Consider the following 17,761-nt stretch of genomic DNA (forward strand, 5'->3'; position numbering starts at 1 on the left):
TTTTCAAAGAGGTTACAAAAATGTGATTTATTATTTTATTCTATCGGTATTCCACGTAACATTATTTCTCGCTAACGCCGGTTGTTGCTATCTTAGGCCGGTGACACACATGAGAAATTTGTTTCGTGAAACAAGAAATTTATTTCGTCACTTGAAAACGCGTGTGTTTAAATGGAGCAACACACACTGTTGTTTCCGAAACGTTATCGCAAAAATATTTTGTAAACAAGTTTCATTAAACCAAACTTGTTTGATTTCACGTGTAATTGTTTCGCCATTTCACTTTATCAACTCCCGCGCAGTGAACGACGTAAATAGGTATGTACAAATATGATAATTTACAATAATTTATATTGTTATTGATTATGATTGTATTATAGTTAAACTATTAACTACCTTCTATATTATTATAAAGGATCAGAAAAGGTACAAAATATAGCAATAGGTAATAGTAAAATTAATGTAAAAAAAAAAATAATGCAAAAGTTTAATACCCATTGGTTTCGATTTAACCACCACCGCAGAACAATAACGTCATCATCGGACGACATCTTTAGACCAACTAAAACGAGCTGGGTGAACTAAATGGTGGGTAGGTGAAAAAATATTTATGAAACAAATTTGTTCTGCGTGCATTGACCATGAAATATGTTTCGTGTGATTCGTCGTAAAAAACAAATTTCATGAAACAAATTTCTCATGTGTGTCGCCGGCCTAATAACGCAATCGTCCATAAAAAGTTATAAATTCGTATAGTTAAAAAAATAAATATTATTGCTATAATAGTATTATGATTATATAATATAAGGTATAATAATGCTGTTTGGAAAATTGAATCGTCGGCGTGAAAAATCGGACGATCGCCAGAAATAGTTCGGTCGACGCAAAGACACGGTGATGGACATAACGAGGTAATCGCGCGCTGGATTGTAACGAGCGATTTTTATTTTATTTTCATATATAATTGGAGAAATCTGTGTTGCTTTTAAAATTCAATATGTTACGAGTAAGTGCTATTTATGATATTTATATAAAAAATATTATATGCCAAACGAATGATAACAAATAAGCCACACGTGTGCGGGACAGTGATGGCGCCGCCGCGGTGTTCTCCTCGGGCATTGGGCGCGTGTTGGCAAAACGAAAAAAATAAAAATCTCGTCTCGACAAAAATCGGTTAGCAGCAGATATTCGTTCGAAAAGGAAGAGGTGTCCTTAATCTTTAATTTATCCCGTAAAATAATAATAATAATAATAATACGAGGGCGTGCCGCATCTTAGCTGCAGCTGCAGTGTGTCGTGGCGGCGTAGTATATTATTAAACGCATTTCGCACGGTTTGTCTTGCCTCTTGCGATTCGAAATACGCGTCTCCGACTCTTCGCAATGCAATATTTTGAATAGTTTTTCGCGTACTCTGTTCGATTGGAATTGTTTATCGGCAGAATGCGACCGGTCGAAAAGTTTGACCTATATATTATATGCCATGACCATCGTGGTCGCACCCGCACGTGTTGTCTCCGCCTTTCAACGCGCGTACCACATGGAAAAATGTTCGTTCACTATTTCACTATATTTTTTTTTTTTTTTTAATATAAATTATGCGCATTTTTATGAATCGATAATTTAAATGCCCATTACTCTTTTGGAAATTAAAATACCGTAAAAATCCAACGAGAGAACGCAGACAATGTCCTAAGAGAACTAAAAGTTTGATCATGATTGGTCGATTAACTCTAAATATCAAAACTAACAGCGCGCCATTGGAACTATAGTGAACGACAATTTTTCGCATGCAGAGTACTGCAATGTCATCATTATTAGATTTACGTATATTATTTTAGGCACCTATTCATTATAACATATATGATCTCTTTATATAGATACATATTATACAAGGTGTAAATGATAGAACTGAGATTTGGACTAACTTTTTTTCACATTAATATTTTTATTTTATTTTTTTGTTAATTAAGTGAACCTAGCACTACATGTATAATACATTTTTTGTTTTATTTTTTAGTATTTAAAATAAAAAAAATGTTGGATAAATTCAAAATAGCCTATTTATGAATCTGATTATAAGAAAAATTTTGATACTAAAAAGATTTATCTAAATCGAGAAGTATATTTTTTAGAATTTTGTGAAAATTCAATATTGTTTTGGTTAAATGAATTTGGAACGCGATAACTTTTTAAAAAATATGATTTTTGAGAATTTGCTGACGTGAGTATATTTCTTATATTATTTATTCATCATATATAACATTAAAAAAAATTGTCATACGATGAATTGGCATATTTTTTTTTTGTTGTTGGTCAAAAAAAAAATTATGCTAATTAAACGTACAACAAAAATTGTGAAAATTATATAATTAATAACTAATTTAAGAAATATACTCATTTCAGAAATAATATTGAAAATAATTTTTGAAATAAGTTATAACGCTCCAAAGTAATTTATGCAAAAAAATATTGATATTTTAAAAAATTCTCAAAAATTAACTAATTGATTTAGATAAATATTTTTACCATCAAAATATTTCTTTTAATTAAATCTACAAATTGGCTATTTTGAATTTTTCCAACAAAAATTGAATCAAATTTAAATTTTTTTATTTGTTCTATTAAAAAAATGAAAATTTTTTTTATATTGTACGTGTAGCGCAAGGGCCTCTTAATAATAAACAAAAAAAAAATTTTAAAAATATTGATTAGAACAAAAGTTATTCTAAAAGTCAGTTCTATCTGTTACACCCTGTATATGACCAAATAAGTGGATACTTCCGAAAAGAATTCCAACTCATTTGTGCCCATCTCTATTAGAACAACAAAAAGCACACCATTCAACTGGCACTATGAACTTTCAGGGTTCCTATTTGACAAAAAATTGGACAAAATTGTTTCTATGGAAACATTTGGTTTATAATTATACCAATCGTATGACAATGATAACAATGCCGTTTTTGTTTTTATCATCGAATATTTGACTGAGAAAGAGTACATTATGCGACGACTTTGTATATATGTTTGGACTATGGTAGCAGCTATGCTGCGGGTTAACGACTCTTATTTTATTTTTATTTTTTAAATCAAAACGAAAATTGAAAACTGACAAGCACAAAAGAAAAATGTACTCACCCAATACTCGATGGAATAGTACACATACTATTGTCATACTTACTCCGACAAAGCGTTCGACGAGGACTTCACGAGTCCACCGGCGTAGTTTATAACAATAGGTGCATACACTCCGAAAAGGGCACAAAAAATCCTTAAAGCTTTCGGTTAAAAATTCCAAATTCTAATATAATATCGTATTTTATTGTTCTTATTCTATTCTATTTTATTGGCTGTGATTTGAGGTGTAACACTTGAAAATTTAAAAATTTAAATCAAAGAATAATAATAACAATACGATATTATGTTGAAGGTAATAATTATTTTACAAACGGAAAATGCTATTTCAGACATTTAATCCTGAGAGCCAGGTGTGTGTCCAGAATTTTATGATTGGAGGTCGAGCACGACAAAATGTATAAGCAAAGCGATATTTAGTAAAATAAAATAAATAATATTTAAAATGTACCGTAAAATAACATTAATTAATTAGGTACTAAATGTTAGTACTAAATAATAAGTTGTAATCATTGGTCATGACATCTGTCCACTAAACCGTCGAGAACCATAAAAGGTATTATCTGTTTTGAAAATATTTCTACGAATTTTAAAACTCGATGGTTGTTCTGTGAATTGATAAAATTATTCTGACCTTTCTCCGAATGGATAAAATTATTTTGACCGTTCTCTGAATCGATGAAATCATTTTGACCATTCTGTGAAACGACCAAATTATTTTCGGAAAACCGTGCCCATCCCCATATCTCTCGATGATCGTTATCGACATGTATATAATCCCGTGATTCCTAGTATTATTTTTATTCTCCTTTGGTAAATTGTGGTCCATGAGCGATAGGATAAACCAACGAAATAAAGTTACGAATTTAAAATCAATAAAATGCAATACGTAAGCGACTACAGTAGAAGTTCTACTAAAAATTAAGTAAATTTAAATGCTGAAGACTTCTGGATAAAATTGAAATTGTTCGAAAAAGATGACGAGTACCCATTTATAGAATTATCTGATTTCATTCTTACTATTTTTTCATTACCTCAATCCAGTGTTTCATGTGAAAGAATATTTTCCAAGGTAAATCTTATTAAAACAAAACAGAGAAATGGTTTGAATACATCATCTTTGAATGGTCTCTTAAGTGCTGGTGAACGTATTATAGAAACTCAATGTCATATATTTATTCCGACAAAATCTATGCTTAACGCAATGAATGCTTCAATGTATGATCATTTGAATGGAGATGATGAAACAGATGAATTTTTGAACTTTTAATTCTTTAAAAACATTAAATAATTGTAATATAAATATTAAATGTAAATTGTAATTTATAATACAAATCAAAATCTATAATAGTAATGAACTAATGACATAAATGTCATAAAATATAGTCAAAATATGATCATTATCAATTTATTGTATAAATGATTTTTTTTAAATAAACATTTTTTCTACTTTATCATTTTTCAATATTTTTATCATGTTTTGGACAAATTTTTGTGGGTAACATCTTTTTGATAAAAATACGATCTTTTAGAAATATTCCTCCATTTCTTGGCTTACCATGTTTGGCAGCACTGAGTATAACGCCTCTCGTCCGCCGCTCCGGTTGATCCGACCATAGTATTATCGATATGAATATACTACCTATGTATACAATGTAATTTAAATGTACATATAAATTTGTCTTTCTTAAATTTGTATAAAAAGAAAAAAAAAGAAATGGGACGGAGCTTGCTGGCGGCGAATCTCCAATAGTACCCATACTTTTAATACGCAGAAAACGTTGTTTTTCGGAACTTTGTTCATTTGAGCGATATATATACGTATATCAATCACAAATTGAACTCAAATCCACTTGTTTTAGTTTTTATTTTTAATTTTTTAAATTATAAAACTTAAATTTTTTTAAAGTTCCTATGTGATTGCCGACTTTTAAAGGTTTGGGACACCGCCGCCGGTTTTAACTTACCAGATCATGTTGAAATTTTGTACACATAATTTTAACTCGCATATTGGAACCTTTTTGGATGGATCGATAGTAATAATCAAAAAAAACAAAATAAATAAATCGCATATAAATAAGAACCACAGTGTGATCTCCGTCTTTTGCAGCATCGGCTGCAGATCCGTTTGCCACTGATGACGAAAAGTGCAAAACTGCAGTGTGCACTGCAGTTATGATATTATTATTATTGTAATACGACTGACTGGTGCAGCGGTGGCGCCGGCAGCAGCGGACGGACGGACGAGCAAAAAAATTCCGCTAAAATATTATTACGATAGGTACTGTCGGGTTTAAATATTATTATTATATACGCGTACAATGTCGTAGTATAATACTACACACACTGCCATCGCTATATTATCATGTAACGTCGCTGCAACGTAAATGAATAATATTGTTATTATTATTTATTATTATCATTGTGTGTATATAAATAAAGCTGGCGCGCTGTATTGCATATTATATTATATATACCAATAACACACGCGCGTAGGGTGTCTTCTTATATTATATTATTATTATTGTTATACGGTGCAGTGTCGTGTACAGAAAACATATATATATATATATGTATATATGACACGAGGCGAGGCGCGCTGGTTAATTAAAAAACACGAAGACGGTTAAAATTACTTAAACGCGCGCGAGAGATGTTATCCCGCGTATATACCATAGAGACGTTATATACATGTTATTATGTAACTATTACGTATATATTATTATATAGATAAATACGCGGGCATTATGTTAATTTCGAACGCTGAAAATTAGTGTCGTCGTCCTATACCAGCGAACTGTGCAGTACTATCGTGTCGCAGTATTAGACATGTGTGTGTGTGTGTGTGTGCAACAATAAAATCGCCTGCAGAGGAGGAGCGAACGTACAAAAAAACACGAACGATTTTATCGCGATTTATTTAAACTTTGCGTCGCTGCGATTATAATAATATATTACAGAGGATTCATAATAGAATATTGTACATTTATAAGTCCCGCAATTATTATTATTTATGATTATTATTTTTATTATCTGGACGAGCCACGACCACAGAGATTATTGGCTTCAGTTATTGATAAAAATAAACGGTCCACACGTCTTAAATTGGCACAATTTCATGATCCTCGATGAGGACATGTAAATCGTTTGGTTTCAGAATTTTCAGAATTTTTTCAATGTCGACTGGATCTGGACCAATAGTGCGTCGTGGATGTTGACCAGTAATTATTATTTATTTTGTAATTCTAACAATACGCGCGTACCCGCATAGTAATTAGGGAGTGGAAACATTAAAATAATAATAATAATATGTCCTCAAAAGACGAAAAATGAGCCGTCGCTGCTGCAGGACGCATAATTAGATGATTTGTGTGTGTGTGGCAGTACTCAAACTTTGAGCGCTTTGTGCGCGTGCGCACGCCGACAAACGGTTTCACCCACCATCGAAAAATCGTTTCGAAAATGCAAAAACTGTGTAAAAAATTTACGGAATTGCGAAAATATTATTTATGTTACAGTGCAGACTACTACGGTGGAAGCCGCCCCTCACCAATAAATATATTATTTTTATCATTAAACATTTCATCAGACAAGTCAATGGTGTTAAGAAATTATGGTGAGTCAAAGACAATCGGAGACGATAGTCGATATAATATTTTATAATTAAAATCGATAACAAAATGTTAATATTAAATTGTAATACCACTAATACATGCAGAGTGTAACAGGTCTAATCTAATGACTAACGGCATAACTTTTTTTCTATTCAATATTTTTAAGTTTTTTTAATTTTTTTCGTAATGATTTCTAGAGATCTGCTCTATAATTATTGTTACATGTTATATTTTATTATTTTTTTTTTTTTTTACAACTAAAATTAAATAATTTAAATTTTGTACCAAATTGTTTTCCTATAATCTACCGTAACTATTTTATAAACAAGTAAGTCTTAAGAACAGTTTTGGCGTTGAAGACTTTTAAGACTTTTAATGTGATGGTCACGTCATTGGTTTTCAAACAGTTTTCAAAGTTTGTTAAAATTCCAATTAATTAATTTCTCGCTAATCAGTTTTTTTGTTATCATTAAAGGTAATCAGTAGGGTTAGGATGTTTATGACCTTAAAAACACTAAAAAATGCATGCCAATATGCACAATAAATATAAAAATATGCCCTTAAAAAAATTCGATTTCTAATCCGAAATGTATTTTAAATTAATTCACAACTTTTTTTATAACTTTAAACTTAAATACATATATATATATAAAAAATTATATTTTGAAATTAAAAACATAGGTACTTACAGTAAATTAATATTTAATTAAGTATAAGTAATAAAGATAAGTTAATTATATACTACGGGTTTCATATTTTCTCATTTTCGTTAAATGTGAAACTGACTGTGCCTACCTATGGGTTTTTATTAATTTTTATATCGTATTTAAGTTATTTTTTGGCGAAATGTACATTTATTTACTATTTTTTTGGCCAAATACGCATTTATTTACAATTTTTTCAAAATAAGCATTTATTCCTAAAAATCCCCAAATATGCAAAAATATGCAAAATAAAATCGAATGTATCTGATTCTATGTCGCACAAAACAAATTTATAACTTGGTCTGCAAAGTGCACGACTAAAAGAAAAAATATGCAAAAGTCATAAACATCCTAACTCTAGTAATCAGTAATAAATACATATTACATTTTATCACTATAATTTAATACGACCACTTGGTGCATACCGCTATCACCATTAGTCGAATAGACCTGTTACACCCTGTCAATCTGAAGAGAAGCGCGGTTGCTGTCAACAGTCTATTAAATAATTTATTTTTTTTTTGAAATTTTTTTTTTTCGAGAGCCAATTCTGCTGACACAGAAAAGTGGTATCGCAATACCAGAGAAGGATGTAGGTATATTATATTTTAATGTGCACATATCGTTGAAGTCGACTGCACATTTTAGATTTCCTATACTTCACTTGAAAATGTTCACAGATCAGAAATATGAAAAGGCCGATTGTATAGTCTCGGTGACAACTATTATGTTTGCAGTGTCGAGGGTTAACGATTGGTGACGGATTTTTTAGCTATTTACAGCCCTCGGAAATCATCGCGAACAATTTAATTTTACCAATATTATGACATGTAAGGTATTTTTTTTTTCATTTATACAAATATATTTATTTAACAGTGCGTATAATATACTCACATGATATGACTTAATATTTAAAAAAATAAAATAAATCCGACTACTCCTTCCTTTAAATCTGTCTTGTGATGGAGTGGATGGCATGCAGTCTTACTATGATCAAAAAAATAAGTGTTGGAAAAAATAAAATATTAAATCTGTCTGTTTACTTGTTGGTCGGTGTAATATTAAAACCTAGAGATAATAATAATATGATAAAATAGATAAGTATTGTGTTAATAAAAGATATTATTATCTATCTGTTGATCTACAAATTCAGGGAATGAATTTACAATTATTTACAATGGATTTAGAATCGTTTACAATTTGTTCGGAGTCGATAGGTCAAAGTGGGGGGGGGGCTACGTGAACTTGGCCGCCCTCGTTTTGTTTTTTGATTTCCAAGTTTTCTGTTGATTTACAAATTCAGGGAATGAATTTACTATTATTTACAATGGATTTAGAATCTTTTACAATTTGTCCGAAGTCAATAAGTCAAAGTGGGGGGGGGGGCAACTTCAAGTACGTCTATAAAATATGTAAACAATAGCTATTTGGATTCCGCGAAACTAATTTGACGGCATATTTAATAACTCTATAGTTAATAATACGAGGAACACTACAAACGTCATTATGTAATAATTTGTGTACTTCAATGAAATATAAACGAGTTCGTCCGAACTGTATATTGCGATTATTTCCGAGAAAACGGTCATTTTACGATATAACTCTGCGGCAGGTCGGTATGATATTATTATAATACAATATTACACGACGGGTATAATTAAATTTGATGTTTTTTTTTTTTTTTTTTTATCACGCAACTCTTTCAGTGTGATAAATATAACACTTTTTAAAAATTAAAACACACATTTTTTACAGAAAACTCCGAAACTTTTATTTTCGAAAAAACTTTCCACCCCCAAAACAATTGTTGAAATTACTCCTTTGCCTCACTCATTCACTGATTGTACCCGTGATAGGTGCAAATTGTTATTATTATTAAAGTAATAAAATTAATGTCGAGCACGGCCCACTGCGAACCTGCACACGTCCGTTATATACTGACGAGTGAGAACCTAAATTGCGGTTGCGCGTTTTTTCAACAATATTTTCAACAGAGATTATTTATTTTTTCTAAACGCATTTTTTTTTTTTTTTTTGTGCAGCCACTTCGCGTTTTTTCGCCGACAAAAATAAAATATGTGATTAGCGCAAAAGTCAAGTCTCCGACGACCGAAGTAGACTCCGACAAGTCAAGGTGGACCGAATTCGTTGGACTTTTTTAGGGGAAGTAATACAGTGTGAGCAAGTAAGTTTGACGTCGACTTGACAACGTAGGTTCCTATATATACTGCACATGCGATTTCGTGTGGTACCGAAATCTATTTCGACGACAAAATTGATTAAACCCCCCCCCCCCTTCCATTCGCCAAAATAGGAAAGCGTTCCACGGCAGTTTAATGTTATTTGATAGACTGATCGAAACAAATGTCGAGGACAACACTTGAGCAGTACCTATTCGAGTAAAAGAGTAATATTCAAATCTTTTTTACTGTACTCCGCGCATTTTTAAATACTTTTATTTTCGAAGTATTTGAATGGATTGTTTTTTTTTTTAATTTTCGGTTTTTGATTTGTTAACACACAAATATTGCCACGTTATAAGGTTGTACTTTGTACATTTATTATAAAAGTTATAATAATAATAATAATAATATTTTATAATTTATGGACAACCCGAAATCGATTTTCGTCTGTTCTTAGCTTAATTAAGTGTTTTTTTTTCCGAGAAGACTTATCGTTGGCGACGATCAAAACGTCGCCGTCGGTACAAAAATTAACAAAAGCTTATCGCTTTTATCTCGCGTTATTGGCTGTAAAATTATACTTTATAACATTACTATTTGACTAGACGAAAATATCATTACCGATCAGAATTATCTGTTTACCAAGAAAATGGTAATAAATTATCATAGCTTTGAATAATATATTATAGTCCCGTGTTCGCTGTAGTGAGAGAGTTCGGTGTTGGTGGTGGAATTATCACTGAAATAACAACTGACACGACTGAGCACCAGCATTTGGTTTATTGAACAATAAATTGATGTTTTGAAATTTCAATGAACAAATTTTCGGTTAAAATAAATTATTTCAAAACTTATTGGGATTATTTGGAAGATTAATTTATTGCAAATAATATTCCGGTAATTATCCAAGTATTACTACGCAAATACTTTTCTGTAAATACCTACTATTTTGGGTGATATCTTGAATACTCTGTTTTAAAAAGTATTCATCATCAAAGCGATTATTCACATCACTGAACAGTTGAAAACGATATTATAAATAATTTGAATACATTTTATTGTTGTTAAGTCTCGTGTTTATAAATAATGTAGCCCCTATAATGTTTTATAGATTTTTTGTCAAAACTATCATAATTCGTAAATTTTTTAATTGAAATCGTGATCAATTAATATTTTGATTTCTACAATATGTGTCTCAAATTTCAAGAATATCAAATCGATTTTACACTTACGTTCTAAAAAAATTACCGACGACCTCTGCTGATGGTTATTGAAAAAATTAAAATCCTATCAATCTTAATATTATAGCTGTAATTTTGTTTGCTCTTCAAGTCTTAATTGGTTTGAATTAGTTTCTAGTAAAAAAATTATTTAATGTTATTATATCAAGTGGCATATTGCTTAATGCTCTCCCGAAACCGATAAATTCACTTTTGAATGTACATAATATTATTATGATATATCTTTCTTAATTAAAATATTTAATGTAATAATATGATGTCTAAATAGTTACTGCATTCACGCCGAATCTAGGAATAAAAACCCCCGGATAAAAAATCCCCAAAGATATACCTAACTGTTCTAAAATAATAATTAATAATAATATAAAATAATTTTAAAAAAAATATAAAATTTGAATGATAATAACTATTATGATATTATCTTGATCACACAGTTAGATTACGCAAAAATTAAAAATAATTATGATAATAATGAACAATAGTAAATACATTGCGCATAGAATAAAAATAATATCTATATACCTATATGATAAAAAGTTAATCAGTTCTCTTGCGTATGTTATTACTCACAGTGTCAAAAATCCCTCAATAGTTATACCTAACTGTAACCTAGGATGTACAATTATATTATATAAGTAAACTTTGCAAACTCGACAGAGCAAACATTGGGGATTTTTTTTCCGGAGGTTTTTTTCCTGTGGATTTTTTTCCGAGTACCATTCACGCCATTTATGTGAATGATGAAACGGATTTAATTTTTTGATAGTGAGCTCCATAATATTTTCAAATAATTTGTATTTTTTTTTTTAACCATGTTCAATATCTTTTTTATTTTTTTTTTATATTTTTCAAAATACAATATATTTATGGTGACTAACTCACCTGCACCAAGAATATCATTTATATTAATATGATAATATTTTTTACTACATGTGGACATATTTTATTAAATCTAATCAAAATAACAATATAATATGTTTGATGTAATCATTATTAGCTGGTTCTTTGATGTGGTTACGCGATTTATTTGCATAATGCATAATGCAATGTTGAAACATTCCAAATATTACGCCGGTTAATATTGTTACCTATCGTTATAAATATTAAAAGCTATTATCAGGGTTGCAGGATACTTTTCAATTACTTGAGTACCTAATTTGTAATTGGTAATTAATTATTAAATGTTGATGTAATTTGTAATTGGTATAAATAATTACAATGTTTCAATGATAAAAATTTAGAATTTAGGATTTTCTACAATGTAAAATGTATATATAAATTATACAGCATAAGTTATCGAACATTCGGCATCGATGCTATAACAGATGATAATTTTAAAATAACTGATCGTTACCAATAAACATTATTATTAGGGTTAGGATGTTTATGACTTTTGCATATTTTTTCTTTTAGTCGTGCACGTTGCAGACCAAGTTATAAATTTGTTTTGTGCGACATAGAATCAGATACATTTTATTTTATTTTGCATATTTTTGCATATTTGGGGATTTTTATGAATAAATGCATATTTTGAAAAAAATTGCAAATAAATGCGTATTTGGCCAAAAAATAACTTAAATACGATATAAAAATTAATAAAAAACCCATAGGTAGGCACAGTCAGTTTCACATTTAACGAAAATGAGAAAATATGAAACCCGTAGTATATAATTAACTTATCTTTATTACTTACTTAATTAAATATTAATTTACTGTAAGTACCTATGTTTTTAATTTCAAAATATAATATTATTATGTATATGTATTTAAGTTTAATGTTATAAATTAATTTAAAATACATTTCGGATTAGAAATCGAATTTTTTTTAAGGGCATATTTTGATATTTATTGTGCATATTTGCATGAATTTTTTAGTGTTTTTAAGGTCATAAACATCCTAACCCTAATTATTATGGTAAATACCAAAAGTAGGTACATCATCTATCCGTATTACCTACGTTTTGACCGGAAATCCTAATCAAATATAAGTCCATGCAGAAATAATAAAAAAATATTCGTCACCTATAGAAAACTGGAAATCGCCGTTTTCGCTATAGAAAATATATTGTTACTATTATTATTATTATTATTATCATTGTACGAGCGTTACGGGTGGACGTGCTGCAGGAATGTCTAAAATCCGACATTCTCATTGGTCCGTCTTATTATGTTATTATCCAGTCGGATTGGCGGCCGTCGTGTTTATGCGATTAACCAATTATGTATACGCCATACGGGTGCTAATACGGAGAAAATTAAATGAACGACCCCGGAAATCGTTGTAATAACGAAAACGGCCAGTAATCATCAGCATCATCATCATCGTCATCATCGTCATCGTCATCATCATCGTCATCGTCATCATCATCGTCGTCGTCATCATCATCGTCGTCATCATCTCACCATCGTCGTCGTCATCATCATCAAAATAATAATAATATGGATAGGTTTATTATTATTTATAGAAACCCCGTTGGTCGGCGATCTTTCGGGGTAATAAGACGGCGGTGGTGACTTGGGAAATCGACGAATGTACAGAACGTTATTGTCACAACTATAACAATGAGACCTATTAAATACCTAAAGACAATATTAAAATACATTAATTAGTCAAAATTAAATATCTACCAGACACATCAAGTTTGAATCTTCTATCACACCCCACCACGCCTTGTGCAAAATAATTGAAAACCATCAAAACTACCTATTGTAAGTACCAATAAATACAGACTGTATACTTCGTCTTTTCTAAAAAAAAAAAAAACTATAATAATATTATGATATACGCTATTGGAGCGGTTCCCGAATTTTTTTTTCCGCGGTGCCCTTTTTTGGACCAAACACAATCCCTTGCCACGAATACCGTAAAAGACGGGACGAAAAAATACTCATTTATAACGAATTTTTGAAGAAAAAAAAATTCTATTGGTACATTTTATAAAATATTTATTACAAGTCGTAGACATCGGTGCTCCTAGTGCACAGTTTTGGAACCACTGCGCCATCGAATCGAACAACATTTTTCACGGTAATCGTTTATTATTATTATTATTTATTAATAAAAAATTACTGCCGTCGATGGCATATATTATATTATAGGCCGTTGGGCGATACAATATTATATTTATATTTATATCGAGATGTTATTTTCAATGGTATTTTGAGACTAGTTTCGTAGTTTGTGTGCATGTTTATAGAGGTTTTTTTATATTTCGTGTTGAAGGTTGGAGGCTTTCATAATGAATTCGACGGTGGTCGCAAGTGATGAGGATATCTGTTGCATCCCAAGGATTCTGCAGAAAGGCGTTTCGCGGTGGTTTTGCGATCAATCTTTGTTCAGCGAATGAACGATGACATTCCGTCATTTGCGTTTGATTTAAAGTGCTGCAGCGTGACTGGCATAGATTATATTTAATTATATTGTATAGTTATCTCAGTATAATAATAATAGTACCTACAATATTATAGGTAATAATCGTAACATTGTTTTAAATTTATACAAAAATACGATTTTTTGTCAGTTTTGATTATACGCCCGTGACGGTATATTATTGGTATACTGTACGGGTAACTGCTGCAGAATTTTTCTTGTTCGTGCACATACGTCGTATAAAATATATTATCTTCCTTGTGTGTGCTAGGACATTATATTTCGGTGTAATGATTTTCAATATTAACACTTTGGGTTGCTGTAAATTGCGGCTCATTTTTGTCCAAAAAAATCCATATTGTCAAAACTCGTTTGCGCACACATTTTGTTAGCCTTCTGTGTGTGTGTGTGTGTGTGTATGATGTGTGTTACATAAATCGTTATGACATCATTAGTTAATATACAAATATAAATAAATAATAATAAATAATATAAAATATAAATACAAAAATTGAAAAATATACTATACAATTAATATGAAGTATCGTCGTAATTATTATTATAATTTTAAATGAAATTTGTGTGATGGAATTTATTTCCAATATTTTTTATATCAATTTATAACTTATAATATTGCTATAAAAAATTTGATAATTTGTACTGTAGTCTGTGGCGATATGCCGCGATATATACATGTGTCATCATGTGCGTGAATGTGTTGTAGTAGTGCGCAAACGAGTGATCTATTTTCAGGTAAACGACTGATTTCGTCATGCGCGAGCGAGTCGTCGATTTTCAGGTAAAAAATTTCGAATGTGCGCAAACGAGTTTCAGCGTAAATTGCGACCTGGGTATAATTTATATTACCTACCCAAATATTCTTTTTATTTTAAGTAATAATTACGTCTAAGGCTTTTTTTGAAACATCAATATTTTCCTTCTCATTTTTCAGACTTAGAACTGTCAATATAATTATATCAATATTGCAGGTATGATTAAAAATATTGGTTTTGCTGTTTTTTTTTGTTTTTAATTAAAAAATATATTATTAGCAATTAGTAATAATATGTCCGTAAAAATGTGTATGGTTAAAAAATCTATTATTAAATAAGGTATTCGATCAAATGCACACTGACTGCTAGTAATATATGATATATTAGTGAACATTTACATATTATTATTATCTACATCAGGAGTGCTCAAACTTGTTTTTTCGCGTACCACTTAAGTAGGTATATTATCAATCAGTCGCGCACCACTGATGATTAAAAATATCGACAATTTCAACGATTATACCTATACGATATATTATTTTATGACGTATTTTCCGTGAAATCTATCCTTTGTTATCTGCAGAATATTAAAAAAAAACACACGACATTGTAAGATCATCGCTACGCTAAGAATCAAATAATTGTTTTTAATTTTCCATCCTATCACCGTGCGGCCTTTCGCGTACCACCATGGAGTCTTTCGCGTACAGTTCGAGAACCGCTGATCTACCTAGCTAGATCATTCAAAGATTAATAATTATACTTGTCTTATAAATTGTACAACCGACCGGAAATTGGAATACCTATCCCGGGCCGCAATTTACGTACATTTCAGATATACCCGGGACGCAATTTACTTTTTGGGGGACGCAATTTACCGACTCCGAGCACTTTAAATCGACTTTCCGCAGTTCATGATATGGCCAGGCCGTTGGTTAATGATATAATATCAGTCGTCTTGTCCTGCCTCGACGCACCATCACTAATTTATTGGATCGCGTCATTTGTATAGTATAAGTAAAACCCATTTCTGTTATCATTATAATAATGTGATGCGTGCGCGTTCTAAAAATGTGTATTGTGCACTGTGCGATTGAATTATATTTTGAGTGGACGATTAATAATTATATCTCACGGCTATTGTTTTCCGAGAGGCCATGTCTCCAAAAACTCTAACGCCTATACCCTTTAAGCATACAAAACCGTATAAAATCGTTTTTGAAGCGTGCAGAAAAACGCTAGAGCTCGTTTTAATTATACAATATTTCGGTGCATCTTTTTCGCGGGAAACGTGCAGCGGCGGCTTGCCATTAAAACGCGAACGCTACAATATTAATAATACATTATTACGCTTAATACTTAAATGAACTCCATTCTCTCTTATTATTGTTTCTACGATACCAATAATAATAATTATAATAATGATGATGTTGATAATAATCAGGGCTCGTCGTCATGTTCGTACCCTAAAAAATGATTAAAGTATGCATTTATATGCATTAAAAACTGACAAATACCTATGCATCATAAAAAAAGTTCAGAAATATGCATTTAAATAATAAGCGCATTTTTTAAAATAATAACAATTACAAATTCAATAAAAATTCAACTCATAAAACCCTTTTATAGTGTAATATGTAATCATATAAAAATAAAAATAAATATGTAAAATTAGACTAAGATTTTGTAAACATGTTCGGAAAGGTAAAAATGATTAAGAATGAATATTCAAGCATTTATTGATCTAATTTTGTTTCAACTTCCTCGAATACGGTTTTGCTGAAATTACACGAATTCATATTAATATGCGCTAATAACTCCAAAAATCAACTAAATGCTGTAAATATGTCAATTCGCACCTTGTAAAACCACGCACTATTAAACTTTAAATTTTTTCTATCGTAATTACTATATTTATTATGAAACTGATTTGTATCTCACTATTAGCACGTTTTCTGATGTTGCACAAAAAAATAAAAAAATATTATAAATTCATTTGCATGAACTATTACGAGCCCTGATAAAAAGTATCGCAATATTAATTGGACTTGAGATATTATTATTATTATTTTTTGTTAACTTTTGACCGGTTTTTGGTCGACATGAATTTTGAATATGAATATTAAATTCATACCTATGATATTATACTCCGTTTAACGCATCGAACAACGATCGATCATTTTTTTTTTTTTTTTTATCTGCCTGGTGGTCGGTTGTCAAATAATATTCGAGGTAACTTATTCATGAGGTGTAACATTAAATTATCAACTTTGGTACCCATAAAATATGATATGAAGGGCTTGATGTGGCACGGTGTTTGGCCCCAGTCACTGAGGTTAGGTTAGGTTTTTGTTAGGGTTTTCAGTGGCCGGCTGACGACTCCTCGCCTTATATACGACACGTGTTCCAAACCAATCCGACATATTATCCCCCTAATTGTAAAAAACCGATTAATAAACTTCGGGCTTACAAAGACCTCAAATGTGTCGGAGCCTTAACTTGTGTAAAGATTAAAAAAAGTTATGGTGTTATTTATATTACCTCTCTCCGGTTCTTGAAGCGACTTACCAATTGAAACCGCGGTTAGCGTCTGACGTGTAAGGTGTATTTTTGAATAATGAAATCTTCTTCATTGGTTTATTAATATTAATTTTATTTAATTCATTTCTTAATTCACATTAACATATATTTTTAACTAAATTATTGATTTATTTTTAATTCACACATAATATATTCTTA

General features: G+C 30.5%; 1 long non-coding RNA gene across 1 annotated transcript in view; it reads left to right on the plus strand.

Annotated features, from left to right (window-relative positions):
• Positions 1-7,974: 7,974 nt before the first annotated feature.
• Positions 7,975-17,761, plus strand: part of LOC149056668 (uncharacterized) — a 33,406-nt gene continuing 23,619 nt past the window's right edge. The window contains exons 1-3 of the long non-coding RNA XR_016191064.1: positions 7,975-8,047; positions 8,136-8,285; positions 9,498-9,640. This is a non-coding gene — a long non-coding RNA (uncharacterized LOC149056668). The remainder of the gene's footprint in view (positions 8,048-8,135; positions 8,286-9,497; positions 9,641-17,761) is intronic.

The sequence above is a fragment of the Diuraphis noxia genome, unplaced genomic scaffold (assembly GCF_037042655.1).
Source record: "Diuraphis noxia isolate RWA-SAM2 unplaced genomic scaffold, SU_Dnox_SAM2 contig0003, whole genome shotgun sequence".
Lineage (NCBI taxonomy): Eukaryota > Metazoa > Arthropoda > Insecta > Hemiptera > Aphididae > Diuraphis > Diuraphis noxia.